Here is a 27,482-nt window from a genome sequence, read left to right on the forward strand (position 1 = left end):
ACTGCCCCTCCGACAGTGCAGCACTCCCTCAGTACTGCCCCTCCGACACTACAGCACTCCCTCAGTACTGATCCTCCGACAGTGCGGCGCTCCCTCAGTACTGCCCTTCCGACAGTGCGGCGCTCCCTCAGTACTGCCCCTCCGACACTACAGCACTCCCTCAGTACTGACCCTTCAACAGTGCAGTGCTCCCTTAGCACTGCACTGGAGTGTCAGCCTAGATTTATGTGCTCAAGTCCCTGGAGTGGGATTTGAACCTACAACCTTCTGACTCAGAGGCGAGTGTGCTGCCCACTGAGCCACAGCTGACACAGAGGCTGGAATACTCTCGGTCCATCCACAGGAATTGGAATTAAAGCATAAAACAGAAATCCGATCTGACTTTCTCTTCACTATGTTCTTCAACAAGATTCAGATATTTTCCATCTGCTCTCGTCATCATCCTCAAACTCTCCATCAGCTTTGAGTGACGTCATTCAGCTGTATTGAAGCTCATCTCTCCGATACCCTAACTCTCCCTCAAAGCCCCTCAACCAACATCACTAAATAAAGATGATCATGTCATTATCATATTGCTCTTTGTGGGAGCTTGCTGTGCACAAATTGCCTGCCGCGTATCTCACATTACAACAGTGACTACACTCCAAAAGTGCTTCATTGGCTGTAAACCACTTTGGGATGTCCTGAGGTAGTGAAAGGCGTTATATAAATGCAAGCAACAATGCAAGATAGATAGATTATGGGATTCTAGGGAAAATCAAGGGATATTGAGATCAAGCAGGAAAATGGAGTTGAGGCCAAAGATCAGCCATGACCTCATTGAATGACGGAGCAGGCGCGAAGTGCCGAATGACCAACTCTTGCTCCTAATTCTTATGTTCTTATAAGAAATAGGAACAGGAGTTAACCATACGGCCCCTCGAGCCTGCTCCACCATTCAATGAGATCATGGCTGATATCAATAAGGTTCTTACTTTATTTTTATCTGTCTGACACTCTAACTATCCCATCGCAGCCTATCTTTTTGGTCCCCGAACTCTTCCATCAAAGTCCTTCCATGGAGGGTGGAAGATGGGAGGCCGGCCAGGAGAGCGTTGGAATAGTCAGGTCTCGAGGTAACAATGGGATGGATGAGAGTTTCGGCAGCAGATGAGCTGAGGCAGGGGTGGAGACGGGCGATGTTACAGATGTGGGAGTAGGCGGTCTTAGTGATGGAGAGGATTATGGGGTCGGCAGCTCAGCTCGGGGTCAAATAGGACGCCAAAGGTTGCCAAAGTCCGGTTCAGCCTGAAACAGTTGCCAGGGGGAGGGTGGAGTCAGTTTGTGGTGGGGACTGAAAATCCAGTATTTATTTGAAAGAAAGTTTTGTTCAGCAATTGCAGGGCCAGGGAAACAGAGGGCAGGGATAGGACAAAAGGATTACCCAGGATATACGGCACAGAAACTGCCCATTCAGCCCAACCAGGCCATTCCGGAGTTTATGCTCCACTCGAACCTCCTCCCGTCTTTCCTCATCTAAGTCTATCAGCATAACCCTCTATTCCCTTCTCCCCCATATGTTTATCCAGGCTCCCCTTAAATGCATCGATACTATTCGCCTCAACCCCTCCCTGTGCAGCGAGTTCCACATTCTCACCACTCTCTGGGTAAAGAGGTTTCTCCGGAATTCCCAAGGGAGTGGGAGAGAGGTCTGTGACAGGGTGGAGGGCAGGAATGATTAAATGACAAAAGTCATATCATCATCATCGGCAGTCCCTCGGAATCGAGGAAGACTTGCTTCCACTCTAAAAGTGAGTTCTCAGGTGACTGTACAGTCCAATACAGGAATTACAGTCTCTTTCACATGTGGGACAGACAGTGGTTGAAGGAAAGGGTGGGTGGGGAGTCTGGTTTGCCGCACACGCCTTCCGCTGCCTGCGCTTGTTCTCTGCATGCTCTCGGCGACGAAACTCGAAGAGCTCAGCGCCCTCCCAGATGCACTTCCTCCACTTAGGGCGGTCTTTGGCCAGGGACTCCCAGGTGTCAGTGGGGATGTTGCACTTTATCAGGGAGGGTTTGAGGGTGTCTTTGAAACGTTTCCTCTGCCCACCTGGGGCCCACTTGCCGTGTAGGAGTTCCAAGTAGAGCGCTTGCTTTGGGAGTCTCAGGTCGGGCATGCGGACAATGTGGCCCGCCCTGCGGAGCTGGTCGAGTGTGGTCAGTGCTTCAATGCTGGGGATGTTGACCTGATCGAGAACACTGATGTTGTTGCATCTATCCTCCCAGGGGATTTGCAGGATCTTGTGGAGACATCGTTGGTGATATTTCTTCAGCGATTTGAGGTGTCTACTGTACATGGTCCACGTCTCTGAGCCATACAGGAGGGCGGGTATCACTACAGCCCTGTAGACTATAAGTTTGGTGCCAGATTTGAGGGCCTGGTCTTCGAACACTCTTTTCCTCAGGCGACCGAAGGCTGCCCTGGCGCACTGGAGGGGTTTTGAACCTCGTCGTCGATGTCTGCCCTTGTTGATAATAGGCTCCCGAGGTATGGGAAGTGGTCCACGTTGTCCAGGGCCGCGCCATGGATTTTGGTGACTGGGGGCAGTGCTGTGTGGTGGGGTCAGGTTGGTGGAAGACCTTTGTCTTAAGGATGTTTAGTGTAAGGCCCATGCACCTCGGTGAAGATGTTGACTATGACTTGGAGTTCAGCCTCTGAATGTGCGCAGACGCAGGTGTCATCCGCGTACTGTAGTTCGACGATGGAGGATGGGACGGTCTTGGACCTGGCCTGGAGGCGATGAAGGATGAACACTGGTTCTGTAGTTTAGTTCCATTCCAGCGGGGAGCTTGTTGAGTTTGAGGTAGAGCATGGCAGTGAGGAAGATCGAGAAGAGGGTTGGCGCGATGTCGCAGCCCTGCTTGACCCCGGTCTGGACGTGGATTGGGTCTGTGGTGGATCCGTTGGTCAGGATCACAGCCTGCATGTCGTCGTGGAGCAGGCGGAGGATGGTGACAAACTTTTGGGGGCATCCAAAACGGAGGAGGACGCTCCATAGTCCCTCACGGTTGACAGTGTCAAAGGCTTTTGTGAGGTCAGAGAAGGCTATGTACAGGGTGTACAGGGATGATTACATGACAAAAGTGATAATGGTGCGAGGCAAAAGGAGGTGATTAATGGACAAGTATAGGAACAAAGGATGGGTGCAGAGGAGGTGTAAATGGGTATAGATTGTGCAAGGGAATATGGGAGCGCTAGTTTAGATGTAACAAGATGATGTGCTGCTACTTGCGATAGGGTTGAGCTCCAGTGGAACAATGTCGGAGGCAGAGGACAGAGAGGGTGTGGAGGGAGAATTTATTCTGCACATCAGTTTATCTTCCAGTAGGGGTCAGTGGGTAACAATCAGGAGCAGGAACCCTGACTGATCTTTTCTCCCCCGCCCCCCCCCCCCCCCACCCAGGGGCACTGAGGGTAATTGCAGTAGCCCCAATTCCTGCTCCAAACCCTAACCCGCTCCTGAGGCACAGTAATAAGAATGCTTGATTGGAGGCGAGGGACCGAGAAATGGCTTCAGCCAGTGCTTGTTTTTTTAACAAAGGGTGGGACTAAGGAGTTAGCAAAGAGCAAAGGTCTTAAACTTGGCGGAGAGGGATTGCTGCACAGACTCAGGCTGCAAAGTGTGTGGTTGCTTTAAATTGCTGGCCCTTCCTCTGGACAAGGAGGCAGTGTGAGGCTGGGGAATGTGTCTGCTTGCTGCCCTGTCCCTGTCCCTGTCACTGGGCAGCACAGGCCCCTGGTGCACCAACAGTCTCTCGCTCTTTATTCTCTCCCTCTTATTTTTCTTTCTTTGCTTGTTTTATTCTGAGCGGGTTTGCTGTGAGGGATCCTGCTTTATTGTGTCAGGGAGCTTGCATTTGGAGCCAGTCAGCTCAGTTTTTCCAAATGTTCGACTTCACGTTAAAAGTCCCCCTCCCCCTCCCTCGGTTACTGCTGCTGAAGAAAACATTAACTCCTCCATCGCCAAATCTCTCTGCTTCATCCCTCCAGCTACGCTTACTGCCTCCTGAGACCACAGGGCGAACCTTGAGTTTGAAGTAACCGAATCACAACACAATACACCGCCTGATGCCAGCATGCCGATTTGAGCCGTTCAGGCCCTGTGTGTGAGCTGCAGCCTGTTTGACCAGGCCGAGTGACCATGTAGTCACGCTGTCAGCACACAGAGCAGGGAACAGGTATCACCGCTGCTCCCTCACTCAATATCAGGCCACATTGTGGCTTTCTGTGACGGTGAAAAATGGGCGATAACCAACCAGCAGCCATTTCCAGCTCCCCTGATATTTATTTCTACTTTAATTTATTTTTATTTTTATTTCCATTCAGGATATTTCCCCCAGATACAGGGCCCCACCCCCACCATCGCCCAAATACAGGGCCCCCCCCACCATTCCCCGGATACAGTGCCCCCCCTCATTCCCCGGATACAGGGCCCCACCCCCACCATCGCACCCGGATACAGGGCCGCTCCTCATTCCCTGGATACAGTGCCCCCCCCCCCAATTCCCCGGATACAGTGCCCCCACCCCATTCCCCAGATACAGGGCCCCACCAGAAACCAGAGCTGAGAGGTTATAACTATCAGGAAAGATTGAACAGGCTGGGGCTAATTACTCTAGAAAAGGGAAGAGTGAGGGTGACCTAATAGGGGTCACTAAGATTATGAAGGGGGTTCGATAGGGTAGACATAGGGAAGATCTTTCCCCTTGTGGGGGAAATCAGAACTAGGGGGCCGCCAATATAAGACAGTGACTAATAAATCCAATGGCGAATTTAGAAGGAACGTCTTTCCCCAGAGAGCGGTGAGAATGTGGAACTCGCTGCCACAGGGAGAGGTTGAGGCGAATAGTATCGATGCATTTAAGGGAGAGCTGGATAAACACATGATGGAGAAAGGAATAGAAGGATGGGGTGATGGGGGGAGATGGAGAGGGGTGGGAGGGGGCTGATGTGGAGCATAAACCCCGGCACAGAGCGGTGGGGCATAAACCCCGGCACGGAGCGGTGGAGCATAAACCCCGGCACGGAGCGGTGGGGCATAAACCCCGGCACGGAGCGGTGGGGCATAAACCCCGGCACGGAGCGGTGGGGCATAAACCCCGGCACGGAGCGGTGGGGCATAAACCCCGGCACGGAGCGGTGGGGCATAAACCCCGGCACGGAGCGGTGGGGCATAAACCCCGGCACGGAGCGGTGGGCCGAATGGCCTGTGTCTGTGCTGGACACTCGATGTAATGCCAGTGTTGGTTCAAGGCCTCGCTGAACACGGACATGTTCATAGACAGGGAGCCTTTCTAAACCTAATTATAATCTGTAATGCGCTGCCTGAAAGGGCGGTGGAAGCAGATTAAATAGTAACATTCAAAAAGGAATTGATAAATACTTGAAGGGGAAAGATTTGCAGAGCTATGGGGAACGAGCAGGGTGTGGGATTCATTGGAAAGCTCTACCAAAGAGCCGACACAGGCTCGATGAGCCGAATAACCTCCTCCTGTGCTGTGAGTCTATGATTCTAACATTAATAAGACCTCAGTTAGAGGACTTTGGGCAATATTGAGCGCCACACTACAGGAAGGATATTAAGTCTTTAGCAAGGGGACAACAGAGATTCACTGGGATGCTGGCCGGTATCAGGAAATACAAATACAGGGTACAACTTGATAAATTAAAGAAAGATTTGCCTTTATACAGCATCTTTCATGACCACCGGATGTCTCAAAGCGCTTTACAGCCAATAAAGTGCTTTCACTGTTGTAATGTGGGAACACGGCAACCAACTTGTGCACAGCAAGCTTCCACAAACAGCGTGATAATGGCCCGATAACCTGCTTTTGTTATGTTAATTGAGGGATTGGCCAGGACATGGGGATAACTCCCCTGCTCTTCTTCCACCTAAGAGAGCAAATGGAACCTGCCTGATGGATTAATGCTTATTCTGAAAGACAACACTTCTGACAGCGCAGTGCTCCCTCAGTACTGCCCCTCCCACAGTGCAGCACTCCCTCAGTACTGCCCCTCTGACAGTGCAGCGCTCCCTCAGTACTGCCCCTCCGACAGTGCAGCGCTCCCTCAGTACTGCCCCTCCGACAGTGCAGCGCTCCCTCAGTACTGCCCCTCCCACAGTGCAGCACTCCCTCAGTACTGCCCCTCCGACAGTGCAGCACTCCCTCAGTACTGCCCCTCCCACAGTGCAGCACTCCCTCAGTACTGCCCCTCTGACAGTGCAGCGCTCCCTCAGTACTGCCCCTCCGACAGTGCAGCGCTCCCTCAGTACTGCCCCTCCGACAGTGCAGCGCTCCCTCAGTACTGCCCCTCTGACAGTGCGGCGCTCCCTCAGTACTGCCCCTCCCACAGTGCAGCACTCCCTCAGTACTGCCCCTCCGACAGTGCAGCACTCCCTCAGTACTGCCCCTCCGACAGTGCAGCACTCCCTCAGTACTGCCCCTCCGACAGTGCAGTGCTCCCTCAGTACTGCCCCTCCGACAGCGCAGTGCTCCCTCAGTACTGCCCCTCCCACAGTGCAGCACTCACTCAGTACTGCCCCTCCGACAGTGCAGCACTCCCTCAGTACTGCCCCTCTGACAGTGCAGCGCCCCCTCAGTACTGCCCCTCCCACAGTGCAGCACTCCCTCAGTACTGCCCCTCCCACAGTGCAGCGCTCCCTCAGTACTGCCCCTCCCACAGTGCAGCACTCCCTCAGTACTGCCCCTCCCACAGTGCAGCGCTCCCTCAGTACTGTACTGTCAACCTGGATTTATGTGCTCAAGTCTCTGGAGTGGGACTTGAACCCACAACCCTCTGACTCAAAGGCGAGTGTGCTGTCCACTGAGCTACGTGCTTTTTCCAAAAGCAATCACTCCCTCAAGCCCAGTGACTCTGAGACAAATTGTATTGTGGAATATCTAAGACCAGCTAACATCCCAGGGACTGTGTCACTGAGACTCACTGCTTTATTCAGCAGAGTCATCAGGAGAACTTGTTCCTTTCCCCATTTTGTATTACTTTTGCAACAAATCCCCTGGGAGGACAGATGCACCAACATTAGCGTCCTCGACCAGGCCAACATAGAAACATAGAAACATAGAAAATAGGTGCAGGAGTAGGCCATTCGGCCCTTCGAGCCTGTACCGCCATTCAATGAGTTCATGGCTGAACATGCAACTTCAGTACCCCATTCCTGCTTTCTCGCCATACCCCTTGATCCCCCTAGTAGTAAGGACTTCATCTAACTCCTTTTTGAATATATTTAGTGAATTGGCCTCAACAACTTTCTGTGGTAGAGAATTCCACAGGTTCACCACTCTCTGGGTGAAGAGGTTTCTCCTCATCTCGGTCTGAAATGGCTTACCCCTTATCCTTAGACTGTGACCCCTGGTTCTGGACTTCCCCAACATTGGGAACATTCTTCCTGCATCTAACCTGTCTGAACCAATCAGAATTTTAAACGTTTCTATGAGGTCCCCTCTCATTTTTCTGAACTCCAGTGAATACAAGCCCAGTTGATCCAGTCTTTCTTGATAGGTCAGTCCCGCCAACACGGGAATCAGTCTGGTGAACCTTCGCTGCATTCCCTCAATAGCAAGAATGTCCTTCCTCAAGTTAGGAGACCAAAACTGTACACAATACTCCAGGTGTGGCCTCACCAAGGCCCTGTACAACTGTACCAACACCTCCCTGCCCCTGTACTCAAATCCCCTCGCTATGAAGGCCAACATGCCATTTGCTTTCTTAACCGCCTGCTGTACCTGCATGCCAACCTTCAATGACTGATGTACCATGACACCCAGGTCTCGTTGCACCTCCCCTTTTCCTAATCTGTCACCATTCAGATAATATTCTGTCTCTCTGTTTTTACCACCAAAGTGGATAACCTCACATTTATCCACATTATACTTCATCTGCCATGCATTTGCCCACTCATCTAACCTATCCAAGTCACTCTGCAGCCTCATAGCATCCTCCTCGCAGCTCACACTGCCACCCAACTTAGTGTCATCCGCAAATTTGGAGATACTACATTTAATCCCCTCGTCTAAATCATTAATGTACAATGTAAACAGCTGGGGCCCCAGCACAGAACCTTGCGGTACCCCACTAGTCACTGCCTGCCATTCTGAAAAGTCCCCATTGACTCCTACTCTTTGCTTCCTGTCTGACAACCAGTTCTCAATCCACGTCAGCACACTACCCCCAATCCCATGTGCTTTAACTTTGCACATTAATCTCTTGTGTGGGACCTTGTCGAAAGCCTTCTGAAAGTCCAAATATACCACATCAACTGGTTCTCTCTTGTCCACTCTACTGGAAACATCCTCAAAGAATTCCAGAAGATTTGTCAAGCATGATTTCCCTTTCACAAATCCATGCTGACTTGGACCTATCATGTCACCTCTTTCCAAATGCACTGCTATGACATCCTTAATAATTGATTCCGTCATTTTACCCACTACTGAGGTCAGGCTGACCGGTCTATAATTCCCTGTTTTCTCTCTCCCTCCTTTTTTAAAAAGTGGGGTTACATCCCCAGCATTGAAGCACTGACCACACTCGAGCAGCTCCGCTGGGCAGGCCACATTGTTCGCATGCCTGACACAAGACTCCCAAAGCAAGCGCTCTACTCGGAACTCCTTCACGGCAAGCGAGCCAAAGATGGGCAGAGGAAACGTTACAAGGACACCCTCAAAGCCCCTGTGATAAAGTGCAACATCCCCACTGTCACCTGGGAGTCCCTGGCCAAAGACCGCCCTAAGTGGAGGAAGTGCATCCGGGAGGGCGCTGAGCACCTCGAGTCTCATCGCCGAGAGCATGCAGAAAACAAACGCAGGCAGCTGAAGGAGCGTGCGGCAAACCAGTCCCATCCACCCCTTACCCTCAACGACTATCTGTCCCACCTGTGACAGGGACTGTGGTTCTCGTATTGAACTGTTCAGTCACCGAAGAGCTCATGTTAAGAGTGGAAGCAAGTCTTCCTCGATTCCGAGGGACTGCCTATGATGATGGGCAGCACTCTCACCTCTGGTCAGAAGGTTGTGGGTTCAAAGTCGCACTCCAGAGACTTGAGCACAAAAATCTCAGCTTACACTCCCAGCCTCGTGCTGAGGAAGTGCTGAACGGTTGGAGGGGCGGTGCTGAGGGAGTGCCGCACTGTCGGAGGGACAGTACTGAGGGAACGCTGCATTGTCGGAGGGACAGTACTGAGGGAGCGCCGCACTGTCGGAGGGGCAGTACTGAGGGAGTGCCACACTGTCGGAGGGTCAGTACTGAGGGAGCGCCGCACTGTCAGAGGGACAGTACTGAGGGAGCGCCGCACTGTCGGAGGGGCAGTACTGAGGGAGCACCGCACTGTCGGAGGGGCAGTACTGAGGGAGCGCCGCACTGTCAGAGGGGCAGTACTGAGGGAGCGCCGCACTGTCAGAGGGGCAGTGCTGAGGGAGCGCCGCACTGTCGGAGGGGCAGTGCTGAGGGAGTGCCGTACTGTCAGAGGGGCAGTGCTGAGGGAGGGCCGCATTGTCGGAGGGGCAGTGCTGAGGGAGCGCCGCACTGTCAGAGGGGCAGTGCTGAGGGAGCGCCGCACTGTCGGAGGTGCAGTGCTGAGGGAGTGCCGTACTGTCAGAGGGGCAGTGCTGAGGGAGGACCACACTGTCGGAGGGGCAGTGCTGAGGGAGTGCCGTACTGTCAGAGGGGCAGTGCTGAGGGAGGACCACACTGTCGGAGGTGCCGTCTTTCGGATGAGATGTTAAACTGAGGCCCTGTTTGCTCTCTCAGATAGATGTAAAAGGTCCCATGGCACTATTTCGAAGAAGTGTAGGGGAGTTCTCCCCGGTGTCTTGACCAATATTTATCCCTCAATCAACATAACAAAAACAGATTACTGGGTCATTATCACGTTGCTGTTTGTGGGAGCTTGCTGTGCGCACGTTGGCTGCTGCGATTCCCACCATGCAACGGTGACTACATTTCAAAAAGTACTTCATTGGCTGTAAAGCACTTTGGGACGTCCGGTGGTCGTGAAAGGTGCTATAGAAATGTAAGACTTTCTTTCTCTGCATCCCAGTCCCCACCCCTTCTCGCATTGTGAAGGCGCTGTGACTCTGGGGGGGGTGGGGACCCCAGGTTTCGGTGGGACTGTGTTTGAGTGACAGATGATCAGCTTGTTGTTCCGGTTGTCAGTAGTTTCCTAGCCCAGTGCGGTGAACGCTGTGATTGAGCACTCACTCCCTCAGCCTGTCTGAGTGGGGACTGTGCAGAGGCTGGTATCAGAATCTTAACTCTCCATTCCAGCTCCCTTTCGCATTCACCAATCTTCCTCCACACTCTGCTTTCTTTCGCTGGTTTTATTTTACATCGGCTCAATTCTCAGTCCTTTTTTCTCCAATTCTTTTCCCCAGGGCTGCTTATACTTGGCTGGGATTTGCCTTCTAAATATAGCCCAGCCTGATGTGTAGTCAGAATCACTCAGTGTTAAAGCTTTGCCCAAAAAGTAAGGATTGTTTCTGGAGCTGGGTTCGGTGTGATTTTCCTGTCAGAAGCTCTGATTTTTTTCCAGGTGCTGTAACTTTTTCACTGATCCTGTCCGTGGCTGTTCCAGTGTATTGGAAAGTTGGGATGTTTGAGCAGAGCGGTGCAGTAACAGTAACTACCACCCCTCCCCCACTCCCTGGACTCCATTCAGCTAAGGCAACATAAAAGTCCTCTCTCTGTCTCTCTCTTGCTGTTTCTCTCTTGGTCTGTGTGTTTTCTCTCCCATTGTTTGTCTCTCTCACTCTATGTTTTCCCTCTGTCTCTCTATCTCTCTCTTTTTCTCTCCCATTCTGACTCTGTCTCTGTTTCTCTCTCCATTTCTCTCTATTCGTCTTTCGCTCTCCCTGTCTGTATCTCTTACCTCTCTGTCTGTCTCTCTCTCTCTCTCTCTATAATCTCTTTCTCTCGCTCCCTGCAGTACCTGGAATTTCCCTGTGTCTATAAGCACACACACACACATGCATCCCCAGACATACATTCACGCACACACACATAACCACACATTCCCAGGCACACTCACTCCGGTAGGAGTGATCAGGAATGCAATTCCGGCAGAGTTTTCCCTGCCTTGTCCAGGGCAGTGAGACAGATTGAGGAGTTGCAGCTCCTATGGCTCATTCGGTGCAGACTGAGGGTCGATGCTGGTCCAGCCCACAGTAGCTGGCTCACTGACACATTCAGCCATGGGAAAAGCTTCCATAACCATCTCAGTTAGAAGCTCAACTGTGAAACGTGACCGAAGGCCCAGACATGTGGAGCTCTGAGCATTGTGTTAGCTTGGGGGCAGGAACTCCCGGATTATAATCGCTCCACCATTCAGCTGCCAAGGTCCCAAGCTCTGGAACTCCCTCCCTAAACCTCTCCACCTCTCTCTCCTCCTTTAAGACACTCTTTTAAACCGACCTCTTTGACCAAGCTTTTGGCCACCTGCCCTAATATCTCCTTATGTGGCTTGGTGTCAAATGTTGTTTCATAACGCTCCTGTGAAGCACGTTGGGACATTTTCTTCTTCTTCGGCAGTCCCACACTGACATGAGTTCTCAGGTGACTGAAGAGTCCAATGTGGGACCTACAGTCTCTGTCACAGGTGGGGCAGACGGTGGTTGGAGGGACGGGTGGGTGGGGGGCTTGGGTTGTCGTGCGCTCCTTCCGCTGTTTGCGCTTGGTTTCCGCGTGCTCCCGGTGAAGAGCCTCGAGGTGTTCGGCTCCTTCCCGGATGCTTGAACTGTGAAGCACCTTGGGACGTTTTACTGAGTTAATGGCTCTATATAAATACAAGTTGTTGTTGTTGTTGTTAAAGGCGCTATATAAATGCAAGTTATTGTTGGCCATTCAGCCACGAGAGCCTGGGCCAACATTCAATTAGATCATGGCTGGAGCTTATGCCCAGATGCTGAAGAAAGCTCGGAGGCAAAAAGCTGTTGAAATTTGGTCTGTTTTTTTGCTTTGCCCTGGTGACGAAGGTTGAATGAATGAGGAAGTGTGTGTGAGAATCCAGGTGAAAGGCCAAGGCGATGCCAGCAGGGTATCAGTGGGGCTGGAGAGCACAGCCGATGGGGGTAGTGAGATCAGGTTAAGCTTGGGTTGCGTCAGCCTGTGGATTGGAGGATGTGCGGCTAAGCTTGGCCAAGGCTGGGCTGTCACTGGACACACACACTGCAGCAAGCTGAGTCCCTCAGTCCATTCCACCTTTCAGATGGTGAATTTAAATGTGCTTCCACATAAAATTATGGATTTAATTTTTTTTTGCAGATCTTTCCGACCGCAAGATCTTTTTTCCCTCTAAATCCTGGAGTTGATTGGCTGGTGCCAGGCAACACTTGGCAGCCCCGGGCTGGCCTGTCAATCACAGTGTGCCGATGACATCAGCGTGTTTCCCTCAATGCTGCTGATGGTGAAATCCTGGCCATGTATGGGCAGAAGGTGCTAGAAATCAGACAGAAGGAGGTCAGGGCGGAGTTACACTCCACGTCCCTCCACTTGGAAATAAAGCTTCATCTGGTGCTCAGAGTTTTGGGTCTTGGTGAAGTGTGGTCATTTATTTATTTTTATTTTCAGGTAATTGAGAATTTTCAGCTTGACGGCTGACCCACCACACCACCATGCCGAGTCTTTACCGAGAGGCAGCTGGGCACCCGGCTACCCTGGGGTACAGCCCTCCAACACCCAGCTACCCTGGGGTACAGCCCTCCAACACCCAGCTACCCTGGGGTACAGCCCCCCAACACCCAGCTACCCTGGGGTACAGCCCCCAACACCCAGCTACCCTGGGGTACAGCCCTCCAACACCCAGCTACCCTGGGGTACAGCCCCCAACACCCAGCTACCCTGGGGTACAGCCCTCCAACACCCAGCTACCCTGGGGTACAGCCCCCCAACACCCAGCTACCCTGGGGTACAGCCCCCAACACCCAGCTACCCTGGGGTACAGCCCCCAACACCCAGCTACCCTGGGGTACAGCCCCCCAACACCCAGCTACCCTGGGGTACAGCCCCCAACACCCAGCTACCCTGGGGTACAGCCCCTAACACCCAGCTACCCTGGGGTACAGCCCCCAACACCCGGCTACCCTGGGGTACAGCCCCCCCAACACCCAGCTACCCTGGGGTACAGCCCCCCAACACCCAGCTACCCTGGGATACAGCCCCCAACACCCAGCTACCCTGGGGTACAGCCCCCCACACCCAGCTACCCTGGGGTACAGCCCCCAACACCCAGCTACCCTGGGGTACAGCCCCCAACACCCAGCTACCCTGGGGTACAGCCCCCAACACCCAGCTACCCTGGGGTACAGCCCCCAACACCCGGCTACCCTGGGGTACAGCCCCCCCCAACACCCAGCTACCCTGGGGTACAGCCCCCCAACACCCAGCTACCCTGGGGTACAGCCCCCAACACCCAGCTACCCTGGGGTACAGCCCCCCACACCCAGCTACCCTGGGGTACAGCCCCCAACACCCAGCTACCTTGGGGTACAGCCCCCCAATACCCAGCTACCCTGGGGTACAGCCCCCAACACCCAGCTACCCTGGGGTACAGCCCCCAACACCCAGCTACCCTGGGGTTCAGCCTCCAACACCCAGCTACCCTGGGGTACAGCCCCCCAACACCCAGCTACCCTGGGGTACAGCCCCCAACACCCAGCTACCCTGGGGTACAGCCCCCAACACCCAGCTACCCTGGGGTACAGCCCCCAACACCCGGCTACCCTGGGTACAGCCCCCCAACACCCAGCTACCCTGGAGTACAGCCCTCCCAACACCAGCTACCCTGGGGTACAGCCCCCAACACCCAGCTACCCTGGGGTACAGCCCCCCAATACCCAGCTACCCTGGGGTACAGCCCCCAACACCCAGCTACCCTGGGGTACAGCCCCCCAACACCCAGCTACCCTGGGGTACAGCCCCCAACACCCAGCTAGCCTGGGGTACAGCCCCCAACACCCGGCTACCCTGGGGTACAGCCCCCAACACCCAGCTACCCTGGGGTACAGCCCCCAACACCCAGATACCCTGGGGTACAGCCCCCAACACCCAGCTACCCTGGGGTACAGCCCCCAACAGCCAGCTACCCTGGGGTACAGCCCCCAACACCCAGCTACTCTGGGGTACAGCCCCCAACACCCAGCTACTCTGGGGTACAGCCCCCAACACCCAGCTACCCTGGGGTACAGCCCCCCAACACCCAGCTACCCTGGGGTACAGCCCCCAACACCCAGCTACCCTGGGATACAGCCCCCCAACACCCAGCTACCCTGGGGTACAGCCCCCCAACACCCAGCTACCCTGGGGTACAGCCCCCAACACCCAGCTAGCCTGGGGTACAGCCCCCAACACCCAGCTACCCTGGGGTACAGCCCCCAACACCCAGCTACCCTGGGGTACAGCCCCCCAATACCCAGCTACCCTGGGGTACAGCCCCCAACACCCAGCTACCCTGGGGTACAGCCCCCCAACACCCAGCTAGCCTGGGGTACAGCCCCCAACACCCGGCTACCCTGGGGTACAGCCCCCAACACCCGGCTACCCTGGGGTACAGCCCCCAACACCCAGCTACCCTGGGGTACAGCCCCCAACACCCAGATACCCTGGGGTACAGCCCCCAACACCAGCTACCCTGGGGTACAGCCCCCAACAGCCAGCTACCCTGGGGTACAGCCCCCAACACCCAGCTACTCTGGGGTACAGCCCCCAACACCCAGCTACTCTGGGGTACAGACCCCAACACCCAGCTACCCTGGGGTACAGCCCCCCAACACCCAGCTACCCTGGGGTACAGCCCCCAACACCCAGCTACCCTGGGATACAGCCCCCCAACACCCGGCTACCCTGGGGTACAGCCCCCCAACACCCAGCTACCCGGGGTACAGCTCCTCCAGCACCCAGTCCCCCAAAACACAGCTACCCCGGGATACAGCCCTCCCAGAGTACCCCAACACCCGTCCCCCAACACCCAGCTACCCGGGGTACAGCCCCCCAACACTCAGCCCCACCAACACCCAGCCCCCAACATCCAGCCCCCCAACACCCAGTCCCTCAGCACCCAATCCCCATTGCACCCATTTCCCCCCAGCACCTTGGCACCCAGTCCCACTAAACCTAGCCCCCCCAGCACCCAGTCTCCCCGGCACCCATTCCCCCAGCACCCAGTCCCCCCGGGCTCCAGCATGCTCAGCCCTGCAAAAAGCATTCGTTATTTTTCTTCTTCTAGATTAAAAAAGGAGGGAGAGAGAAAACAGGGAATTATAGACCGGTCAGCCTGACCTCAGTAGTGGGTAAAATGATGGAATCAATTATTAAGGATGTCATAGCAGCGCATTTGGAAAGAGGTGAAATGATAGGTCCAAGTCAGCATGGATTTGTGAAAGGGAAATCATGCTTGACAAATCTTCTGGAATTCTTTGAGGATGTTTCCAGTAGAGTGGACAAGGGAGAACCAGTTGATGTGGTATATTTGGACTTTCAGAAGGCTTTCGACAAGGTCCCACACAAGAGATTAATGTGCAAAGTTAAAGCACATGGGATTGGGGGTAGTGTGCTGACGTGGATTGAGAACTGGTTGTCAGACAGGAAGCAAAGAGTAGGAGTAAATGGGTACTTTTCAGAATGGCAGGCATTGATTAGTGGGGTACCGCAAGGTTCTGTGCTGGGGCCCCAGCTGTTTACATTGTACATTAATGATTTAGACGAGGGGATTAAATGTAGTATCTCCAAATTTGCGGATGACACTAAGTTGGGTGGCAGTGTGAGCTGCGAGGAGGATGCTATGAGGCTGCAGAGTGACTTGGATAGGTTAGGTGAGTGGGCAAATGCATGGCAGATGAAGTATAATGTGGATAAATGTGAGGTTATCCACTTTGGTGGTAAAAACAGAGAGACAGACTATTATCTGAATGGTGACAGATTAGGAAAAGGGGAGGTGCAACGAGACCTGGGTGTCATGGTACATCAGTCATTGAAGGTTGGCATGCAGGTACAGCAGGCGGTTAAGAAAGCAAATGGCATGTTGGCCTTCATAGCGAGGGGATTTGAGTACAGGGGCAGGGAGGTGTTGCTACAGTTGTACAGGGCCTTGGTGAGGCCACATCTGGAGTATTGTGTACAGTTTTGGTCTCCTAACCTGAGGAAGGACATTCTTGCTATTGAGGGAGTGCAGCGAAGGTTCACCAGACTGATTCCCGGGATGGCGGGACTGACCTATCAAGAAAGACTGGATTAACTGGGCTTGTATTCACAGGAGTTCAGAAGAATGAGAGGGGACCTCATAGAAACGTTTAAAATTCTGACGGGGTTAGACAGGTTAGATGCAGGAAGAATGTTCCCAATGTTGGGGAAGTCCAGAACCAGGGGACACAGTCTAAGGATAAGGGGGAAGCCATTTAGGACCGAGATGAGGAGGAATTTCTTCACCCAGAGAGTGGTGAACCTGTGGAATTTTCTACCACAGAAAGTAGTTGAGGCCAATTCACTAAATATATTCACAAAGGAGTTAAATGAAGTCCTTACTACCAGGGGGATCAAGGGGTATGGCGAGAAAGCAGGAAGGGGATACTGAAGTTGCATGTTCAGCCATGAACTCATTGAATGGTGGTGCAGGCTAGAAGGGCTGAATGGCCTACTCCTGCACCTATTTTCTATGTTTCTATGTTTCTATTGCCCATCAAATTCTCTCTGACTCTCACTGGGGTACGGGTCCCCCCCTCATTGGGGTACGGGTCCCCCGCCTCCCCTGAAGGTGCTGACTCTCACTGGGGTACGGGTCTCCCCTCTCCCCTGAAGGTGCTGACTCTCACTGGGGTACGGGTCTCCCCTCTCCCCTGAAGGTGCTGACTCTCACTGGGGTACGGGCCCCCCCCCCTCCCCTGAAGGTACTGACTCTCACTGGGGTACGGGCCCCCCCCCCCTCCCCTGAAGGTACTGACTCTCACTGGGGTACGGGCCCCTCCCCCCTCCCCTGAAGGTACTGACTCTCACTGGGGCACAGGTACCCCCTCACTGGGGTACGGGTCTCCCCCCTCCCCTGAAGGTACTGACTCTCAATGGGGCATAGGTACCCCCTCACTGGGGTACGGGTCTCCCCCCTCCCCTGAAGGTACTGACTCTCAATGGGGCACAGGTACCCCCTCACTGGGGTACGGGTCGCCCCCCTCATTGGGGTACGGGTCCCCCCCCCTCCCCTGAAGGTACTGACTCTCAATGGGGTACGGGTCTCCCCCCTCCCCTGAAGGTACTGACTCTCACTGGGGTACGGGTACCCCCCCTCCCCTGAAGGTACTGACTCTCACTGGGGTACGGGTCCCCCCCCTCACTGGGGTACGGGTCCCCCCCCTCACTGGGGTACGGGTCTCCCCCCTCCCCTGAAGGTACTGACTCTCAATGGGGTACGGGTCCCCCCCTCACTGGGGTACTCGTCCCCCCCTCACTGGGGTACGGGTCCCCCCCTCACTGGGGTACTCGTCCCCCCCTCACTGGGGTACGGGTACCCCCCCTCCCCTGAAGGTACTGACTCTCAATGGGGTACGGGTCTCCCCCCTCACTGGGGTACGGGTCCCCCCCTCACTGGGGTACAGCATCCCTCCTCTCCTGAAGGTGCCTCCTCTACTGATCCCCTTAGTCCCATTCCTCATATAATTTGAAATCCTTCTTTTAAAAATATCTATCCACTTCCCTTTGAACAGCTATCATGCATTCTGTTTGCAGCACAGTTTCTGGTCATACAGCTACAGGGAGAAGGCAAAAAAGAAGTAGAAAGAAACAGAAAGGTGACGTCACAGCCAAGGCGGTAAGTGATTGGCTGGATTGGTGAGTAGTTTTTCTTTTTTCTCTTCTATAACAGTGAGTAACCTGTTAACATTGTTGTTGCCAATTTAAGTGTATCTAAGGGTTAAGTCATGGCAGGAGAGCTCGGTCACGTGATATGCTCCTCCTGTACCATGTGGGAACTCAGGGACACTTCCGGTGTTCCTGACGACTACGTGTGCGGGAAGTGTATCCGCCTCCAGCTCCTGACGGTCCGCGTTGTGGAATTGGAGCTGATGGTGGATTCACTCTGGAGCATCCACGATGCTGAGAATGACGTGAGTAGCACGTGTAGCGAGTTGGTCTTACCGCAGGTGAAGGGTCCACAGCCAGATAGGGAATGGAAGACCAGCAGGAAGAGTAGTGCAAGAAAGGTAGTGCAGGGGTCCCCTGCGGTCATCCCCCTGCAAAACAGATATACTGTTTTGAGTACTGATGAGGGGGATGACTCATCAGGGGAGGGCAGCAGCAGCCAAGTTCATGGCACCATGGCTGGCTCTGCTGCACAGGAGGGCAGGAAAAAGAGTGGGAGAGCGATAGTGATAGGGGATTCGATTGTAAGGGGAATAGATAGGCGTTTCTGCAGCCGCAACCGAGACTCCAGGATGGTATGTTGCCTCCCTGGTGCAAGGGTCAAGGATGTCTCGGAGCGGGTGCAGGACATTCTAAAAAGGGAGGGAGAACAGTGATGCACATTGGTACCAACGACATAGGTAAAAAAAGGGATGAGGTCCTACGAGACAAATTTAAGGAGCTAGGAGCTAAATTAAAAAGTAGGATCTCAAAAGTAGTAATCTCGGGATTGCTACCAGTGCCACGTGCTAGTCAGAGTAGGAATCGCATGATAGCGCAGATGAATACGTGGCTTGAGCAGTGGTGCAGCAGGGAGGGATTCAAATTCCTGGGGCATTGGAACCGGTTCTGGGGGACTGGGACCAGTACAAACCGGACGGTCTGCACCTGGGCAGGACCGGAACCAATGTCCTAGGGGGAGTGTTTGCTAGTGCTGTTGGGGAGGAGTTAAACTAATATGGCAGGGGGATGGGAACCAATGCAGGGAGACAGAGGGAAACAAAAAGGAGACAAAAGCAAAAGACAGAAAGGAGATAAGTAAAAGTGGAGGGCAGAGAAACCCAAGGCAAAAACCAAAAAGGGCCACTGAATATAAAAGGGCTGCAGGAGGGGTCAAAACTAAAAATCATGGTTTAAAAACTAGGATTAAAACACTCTACCTAAACGCACGCAGCATTCGAAATAAAGTGAGTGAGTTGACGGCACAAATCATTACAAATGGGTATGATTTGGTGGCCATTACAGAAACATGGTTGCAGGGTGGCCAAGACTGGGAATTAAACATACAGGGGTATCTGATGATTCGGAAAGATAGACAAGAAAGGAAAGGAGGTTAATAAAGGATGATATCAGGGCAGTTGTGAGAGACGATATTGGCTCTAATGAACAAAATGTTGAATCATTGTGGGTGGAGATTAGAGATAGTAAGGGGAAAAAGTCACTGGTGGGTGTAGTGTATAGGCCCCCAAATAATAACTTCACAGTGGGGCGGGCAATAATCAAGGGAATAATGGAGGCATGTGAAAAAGGAACGGCAGTAGTCATGTGGGATTTTAACCTACATATCGATTGGTCAAATCAAATCGCACGGGGTAGCCTGGAGGAGGAATTCATAGAATGCATACGGGATTGTTTCTTAGAACAGTATGTTACAGAACCTACAAGGGAGCAAGCGATCTTAGATCTGGTCCTGTGTAATGAGACAGGAAAAATAAACGATCTCCTAGTAAAAGATCCGCTCGAATGAGTGGTAAGAGAAGGGATAACCAGCCATGGATAACCAAGGAAATAAAGGAGAGTATCAAATCAAAGACCAATGCGTATAAGGTGGCCAAGGTTAGTGGGAAACTAGAAGATTGGGAAAATTTTAAACAACAGCAAAAAATGACTAAAAAAGCAATAAAGAAAGGAAAGATAGATTACGAAGGTAAACTTGCGCAAAACATAAAAACAGATAGTAAAAGCTTTTACAGATATATAAAACGTAAAAGAGTGACTAAAGTAAATGTTGGTCCCTTAGAAGATGAGAAGGGAGATATTATAATGGGACATGTGAAAATGGCTGAGACTTTAAACAATTATTTTGCTTCGGTCTTCACAGTGGAAGACACAAAAACCATGCCAAAAATTGCTGGTCATAGGAATGTGGGAAGGGAGGACCTTGAGACAATCACTATCACTAGGGGGGGTAGTGCTGGACAGGCTAATGGGACTCAAGGTAGACAAGTCCCCTGGTCCTGATTAAATGCATCCCAGGGTATTAAAAGAGATGGCGGAAGTTATAGCAGATGCATTCGTTATAATCTACCAAAATTCTCTGGACTCTGGGGAGGTACCAGCGGATTGGAAAGCAGCTAATGTAACGCCTCTGTTTAAAAAAAGGGGGCAGACAAAAGGCAGGTAACTATAGGTCGGTTAGTTTAACATCTGTAGTGGGGAAAATGCTTGAAACTATCATTAAGGAAGAAATAGCGGGACATCTAGATAGGAATAGTGCAATCAAGCAGACGCAGCATGGATTCATGAAGGGGAAATCATGTTTAACTAATTTACTGGAATTCTTTGAGGATATAACGAGCATGGTGGATAGAGGTGTAGCGATGGATGTGGTGTATTTAGATTTCCAAAAGGCATTCGATAAGGTGCCACACAAAAGGTTACTGCAGAAGATAGAGGTACGCGGAGTCAGAGGAAATGTATTGGCATGGATAGAGAATTGGCTGGCGAACAGAAAGCAGAGAGTCGGGATAAATGGGTCCTTTTCGGGTTGGAAATCGGTGGTTCGTGGTGTGCCACAGGGATCGGTGCTGGGACCACAACTGTTTACAATATACATAGATGACCTGGAAGAGGGGACAGAGTGTAGTGTAACAAAATTTGCAGATGACACCAAGATTAGTGGGAAAGCGGGTTGTGTAGAGGACAAAGAGAGGCTGCGAAGAGATGTAGATAGGTTAAGCGAATGGGCTAAGGTTTGGCAGATGGAATACAATGTCGGAAAGTGTGAGGTCATCCATCTTGGGAAAAAAAACAGTAAAAGGGAATATTGGGGAGAAATTACAACATGCTGAGGTGCAGAGGGATCTGGGGGTCCTTGTGCATGAAACTCTTTTGGAACCTTGTGCATGAATCCCAAAAAGTTAGTTTGCAGGTGCAGCAGGTAATCAGGAAGGTGAATGGAATGTTGGCCTTCATTGCGAGAGGGATGGAGTACAAAAGCAGGGAGGTCCTGCTGCAACTGTATAGGGTATTGGTGAGGCCACACCTGGAGTACTGCGTGCAGTTTTGGTCACCTTACTTAAGGAAGGATATACTAGCTTTGGAGGGGGTACAGAGACGATTCACTAGGCTGATTCCGGAGATGAGGGGCTTGCCTTAAGATGATAGATTGAGTAGACTGGGTCTTTACTCATTGGAGTTCAGAAGGATGAGGGGTGATCTTATAGAAACATTTAAAATCATGAAAGGGATAGACAAGATAGACGCAGAGAGGTTGTTTCCACTGGTCGGGGAGACTAGAACTAGGGGGCACAGCCTCAAAATACAGGGGAGCCAATTTAAAACCGAGTTGAGAAGGAATTTCTTCTCCCAGAGGGTTGTGAATCTGTGGAATTCTCTGCCCAAGGAAGCAGTTGAGGCTAGCTCATTGAATGTATTCAAGTCACAGATAGATAGATTTTTTTTAACCAATAAGGGAATTAAGGGTTACGGGGAGCGGGCGGGTAAGTGGAGCTGAGTCCACGGCCAGATCAGCCATGATCTTGTTGAATGGTGGAGCAGGCTCGAGGGGCTAGATGGCCTACTCCTGTTCCTAATTCTTATGTTCTTATGTTCTTATTATAGTGTAAATGTGTCATGCAAAATTGAAATCAACGATCCTTTTTTTTTGTTGAACTATGGACAAGGTCCCAAGTGGCTTCCCAGCACCATTGTGGCCAAAAAGGGGAGCAGGGTGTTTCGGGTCAAACTTTCAAATGGACTCATTCACCAGAAACACTTGGACCAAATCAAACTCAGATTCACGGACTATCCTGAGCAACCCACCTTGGACCCTACCTTTTTTGACCCCCCCCAACATACACACCAGTGGCAACTGACACCGAGGTTGGCCACGAAGCAGAACCCATCACCCGCAGCAGCCCAGCAGGACTCCCCACACCAGGCAGCACAGCAAGGCCAGCTGCACAGAGCCCAGCGAGGGCCCAACAAACGATTCACCAAAACCAGCATTTGCACCGAGACAATCAACCAGGGAAAGAAAGGCCCCATATCAACTCACCCTGTAAATAGTTACACTATTGACTTTGAGGGGGGGGGGCGGAGGGAGTGTTGTTATATATGTAAACCTGTATATACCTCGTATAGCCAACAGAGGGCTCATCCCCTGGAGTCCCAAGGGGTCCCACAATCCCTGGGGAGCACAGTTACTTAAGGAGGCTTCACAGGCTGGAGAGGCACTCTGGAGACCTGCAATAAAAGACTACGGTCACAATTTACTTTGAGCTCACAGTATCCAGTCAGACTCTTTATTCATACATAACATATACCACTGTTCATCAACCGTCCTACATTTTAATCTATTTTCCCAGTCCACTTTACCCAACTCTGCCCTCATACCTTCATAGTCTCTTTTATTTAGGCTTAGTACGCTGGTTAGAGATCCAACTTTCCCACCCTCCATCTGAATTTGAAATTCAATCATTCTATGATCACTCATTCCGAGGGGATCCTTTACTAGAGGATTGTTTATTAATCCTGTCTCATTACACAGGACCAGATCTAAGATAGCCTGCCCCCTGGTTGGTTCCATTACGTACTGCTCAAGGAACCCGTCCCTTACGCACTCTATGAGCTCCTCCTCAAGGCTACCCTGACCAATTTGATATATCCAATCACTATGGAGGTTAAAATTACCCAGGATTATTGCTGTTCCCTTTTTACAAGTCCCCACTATCTCCTGGTTTATGCTCCAACCAACAGAGTTGCTACTGTTAGGGGGCCTATAGACTACGCCCAACAGTAATTTTTTTTCCCATTATTGTTCCTTATCTCCACCCAAACTGTTTCAACACCCTTAATGTTATACATGCAGACTATAGGTATACTCTCTGTGTAGTCACTGTATAGTTGCATAAGATGGAGTGGAGACTTGTTTACCTGATGTACTATCAATAAGGTTTACACTGTGTATATACATGCTGGCACCACTAGAGGGTGCAACTGGTGGAGACCGGGGTTTTCTGCCCTGGTGGCAGGGGCTGTATAAAAGGGGAGCCACCATGAGGCTGCCTCACTCTGGAGTTACGACTAAAGGACCAAGGTCACTACAGTTTGAGTCATTCATAAGTACATTACAGACATAATAACTGGCGATTATGGCTACCTTTGGCGCACTAAAAGACTTCGCAGAGGGTGATGATTGAGATGCCTTCATGGAAAGGCTCGAGCTATATTTTGTGTCAAACGACCTGGCAGGGGAGACGGGCACATTGGTGGAGAAGCGCAAGGCTATACTGCTGACCAGTTGTGGGCTCGAGGTCTACCGCCTCGTCAGGGACTTGCTGGCACCCACGAAGGCCACGGATAAGACATACGATGAGCTGACTGAACTAATTCGCAACCAACTAAAACCAAAAGAGAGCATCCTCACGGCCAGGCACAGATTTTACACTCACTGCAGACCTGAGGGCCAGGAGATTACAAAATATGCTGCCGACCTCAGGAGACTTGCGGCACCGTGTGATTTCGGCACGCACCTCAACGAAGCAGTGCGAGACATCTTCGTTATAGGAATTGGCCTCGAGGGCCTCCTTCACAAGCTACTATCTGCCGACATCACGGTCAACCTGCAGAAGGCCATCAGCTTCAATCAGGCATTCATGACCTCGACCTACAGCACCAAGCAAATTATTCATCCTGTGGACTCAAACCCGGCAAGTACCGTACACAGAATTGTGTCTTTCACAGGCAAGACTGTAGAACGTGGCCCTGCCCAGGGCAGAGAGCACAGACCTCAGGGTTCCAGAACTCAGAGTCTGCCGAGGGGTGCTAATTGAGTAGCACCATGCTGGCGTTGCAGAGGAAACCATAGGGCTCACCAGTGTCGGTTTGCTGAGTACGTATGCAAAGCCTGTAACACGAAGGGCTACCTCCAGCGTATGTGTGAAAGAAATACGACTCACTGTCTAGCAGAGGAGTCGGTAGACGACTTTGAATCCAGCGGGGAGTATGATGATTTGGCCAGAGAGGCAGCTCAGCCCCAAGAAGAAGTGTATGGAGTGTATACGTGTACCACCATTTGTCTTCTAGTGAAGATGGAAGTCAAGATAAACGGTGTTCCAGTCTTCATGGAAGTGGACACGGGAACAAGCCAGTCAGTGATTAGCCAGGATGCCTTTGAGAGGCTATGGAACGAAAAACGACCCGAGCTGGTTCCAGTACAGGAAAAGTTGCGCACCTACACCAAGGAGCCGATCCCAATCCTTGGTGGTGCGGATATAAGTGTAATCCATAATGGCGTGGTGCACAAGTTACCTCTGTGGCTTGTTGCAGGTGAAGGTCCCAATGCTACTCAGAAGAAGGTTGATGGGGAAGATCCAGTGGAAATGGGAAGATCTCTTCAGTCCAGCAATCGATGTCCTCCATGCTCAGAGGCAGAGCAAAACCTCACCTTCGCTTGGGCCAGGCACCAGAGAACAGACCAGCGCAGCTCCTGAGGCACAGACCGTCCATCACGACTGTGTGGCAATGATCCGACCGGAACAACCTAAAAGTACCTTCCCAGCTCCAGTGGCAGGACTCCTGGGGAGGAAGATCGAATTCACAGGCACTCTTCCAGCTTTTGTGGCAGAATCGCAGGAGAGAAAGATCAAGGCAGTCGACCTCGAGGACAGAGGCAAGGTGGTGTCCCTGCTGCAGCGAGGGGCAGCGTGGCTGGAAAAAAAGATGGCTGCGGCCAGATCAAGAGGTGCAACGCTGAGGGACCAACACGTGGTGTCTAACAAAGGATTTGACAGGGGCAAAGCCAGCAGGATTCTTTTAAAGGAGACCTGCAAACAATTGAACTTAAAGAGACATTGTATGCATGGCAATCAATGTAACGAACCGATTAAGATTGTGAACAAAATGTTGTTGCGAGATGTCGGGAATAGAGTGTTCCTAAAAGTAGCAAGCAAGCGAATTCGGGAGGGTAAAGACGCTGATGCTGATGCCCTGTCCCAGGTGTCCGCACAAGTTATAGGCCAGCGACCTCAGAAGGGTGAAGGCACTGATCCTGATACCCTGCCCCAGGTCTATCCCATGCTGCAGGCAGCCGATGGCACAATTTGCCACAGACCTGGAAACAAAAACGGCATCAATACGCGTAATCGGCCGCCGTTGCTCACCACCCGGATGGAGACGGCGCAGCCCCCAGACCCAGCCGCTACCTCGACCATGTCCGGGAGCAAAAAGTCAGAACCAACGAGTTCCCCAAACGGGACCTGGAACAGCCAGGTTCCCAACACCGTTAGAGAGCAGGCAGAAGATTCTGCAGCCTTCAAAGGAGAATAAGGAGGCCACCACTAGGCAACGGCAAAGGCCCTGAGTCCTGGCAAGGTGAGTGAACCTAGCCCACCTTGCTGGCATGGTGTGCAGCGGCGCCATCAGACGACTAGGACACCGTCCAGTTGCATGGAACTAGCGTCCCCGCATACCTGTACTGCTACCTCAGTACTGACCATGACTGAACTAATTATGCAATCTTCCCAATTCTGGCACATGACCGTAAAACGTAATGAATATAAGTCACTGAACCAAGGTGTCATGATACAAACTGTAAAAAAAAAGTTTTTCTTCCTTTCTTTGTACTTGCACTGCGTCTGATCCTGTATATAAATGTAATGGGCCAGCTGCATGATCTCGCTGTGGGGGAGGACAGAGGAAATGGATGTAAGTAGCCATGGACACACACATGGATCACTCCCAGAACCCACTGCAACCTCCACTGCATCATCGAACCATCCAAACTGGTAAACACTACCTAACGTTGTGGCAAAAGGACTTGGGGGTTAACAGGGAGAGAGCCAAGCCAAAGCACAGCCAAGGTGCAAGGGCTATTGGCACTTAAGTCTGGGGAGAGCTAAGCCAGAGCACATAGTGCAAAGGTAATTGGCACAAAGGAGAGTGATGTTATATATGCAGGCTATAGATATTCTCTCTGTGTAGCCACTGTATAGTTGCATAAGATGGGGACTTGTTTACCTGATGTACTATCAATAAGGTTTACACTGTATAGATACATACTGGCACCACTAGAGGGTGCAACTGGTGGAGACCGGGGTTTCATGCCCTGGTAGCAGGGGTTGTATAAAAGGGGAGCCACCATGCAGCTGCCTCATTCTGGAGTTTGGAATAAAGGACCAAGGTCACTACAGTTTGAGTACAACACATTCACATTGCCTTGTGGAGTCATTTATAAGTGCATTACAGACCTAACACTTATCATTTGAGCCAATATCGTTTCTTACTATTGCAGTGATTCTATCCTTTATCAATAGATCTACCCCATCTCCTTTTCCTTTCTGTCTGTCCTTCCGGATTATCAAATACCCCTGAATATTTAATTCCCAGTCCTGGTCACCTTGCAACCACGTCTCTGTAATGGCGATCAGATCATACCCATTTGTCTCAATTTATGCCGTCAACTCATCTATTTTGTTACAAATGCTACGTGCATTTAGCCAAAGTGCCTTTAAGTTTGTTTTTTTACCTGTTTTACCTGCTTGCTTCCTCTCTCCTTCAAACTCTCTTTCTTTATTTTTGCTTTCTAATTTCAGCTTTACTCCCCTCCCTAGTGAATCTAGTTTCATGTTCCCATCCCCCTGCCAAGCTAGTTTAAACCCTCCCCAACAGCACTAGCAAATCCCCCCCCCCGTGAGGATATTGGTCCCAGCTCTGTTGAGGTGCAACCCGTCCGGCTTGTACAGGTCCCACCTCCCCCAGAAGTGGTCCCAATGCCTCAGGAAACGAAAGCCCTCCCGCCTGCACCATCTCTCCAGCCACGTATTCATCTGCTCTATCCTCTATTTCTGTACTCACTAGCTCGTGGCACTGGGAGTAATTCGGAGATTACTACCTTTGAGGTCCTGCTTTTTAATCTCTCTCCTAGCTCCCTAAACTCTGCCTGCCTCTTCCTACCTATGTCATTGGTGCTGATGTGGACCACAACCTCTGGCTGTTCACCCTCTCCCCCCAGAATGCCCTGCAGCCGCTCAGCAACATCCTTGACCCTGGCAGCAGGAAGGCAACATACCATCCTGGAGCCCGTGGTGCCATGGACTAGGCTCTGGCTATACTCCCCAGAGCCACCATCGCCCCCACCGGCACTTAGAACAGAGTACCGGTTGGAGAGCGAGATGGACTCAGTGGACTCCTGCACTACCTGCCTAGTCCTCCTGTTCTGTCCAGGAGTCACCCAAACCCTATCTGCCTACACACTCTTAAACTGTGGGGTGACCACCTCTAGAAACGTGCTATCCACGTAGCTCTCAGTCTTGCGGATGCACCGCAG

At 51.9% G+C, this 27,482-nt stretch overlaps 1 protein-coding gene across 1 annotated transcript in view; it reads right to left on the bottom strand.

Moving 5' to 3' along the window:
- The window catches only part of upk2 (uroplakin 2), an 83,504-nt gene that overhangs the window by 55,576 nt on the left and 446 nt on the right, over nucleotides 1–27,482 (bottom strand). The window lies entirely within an intron of this gene.

This window comes from Pristiophorus japonicus, chromosome 11 (genome assembly GCF_044704955.1).
Source record: "Pristiophorus japonicus isolate sPriJap1 chromosome 11, sPriJap1.hap1, whole genome shotgun sequence".
In the NCBI taxonomy this organism is placed as follows: Eukaryota; Metazoa; Chordata; class Chondrichthyes; family Pristiophoridae; genus Pristiophorus; species Pristiophorus japonicus.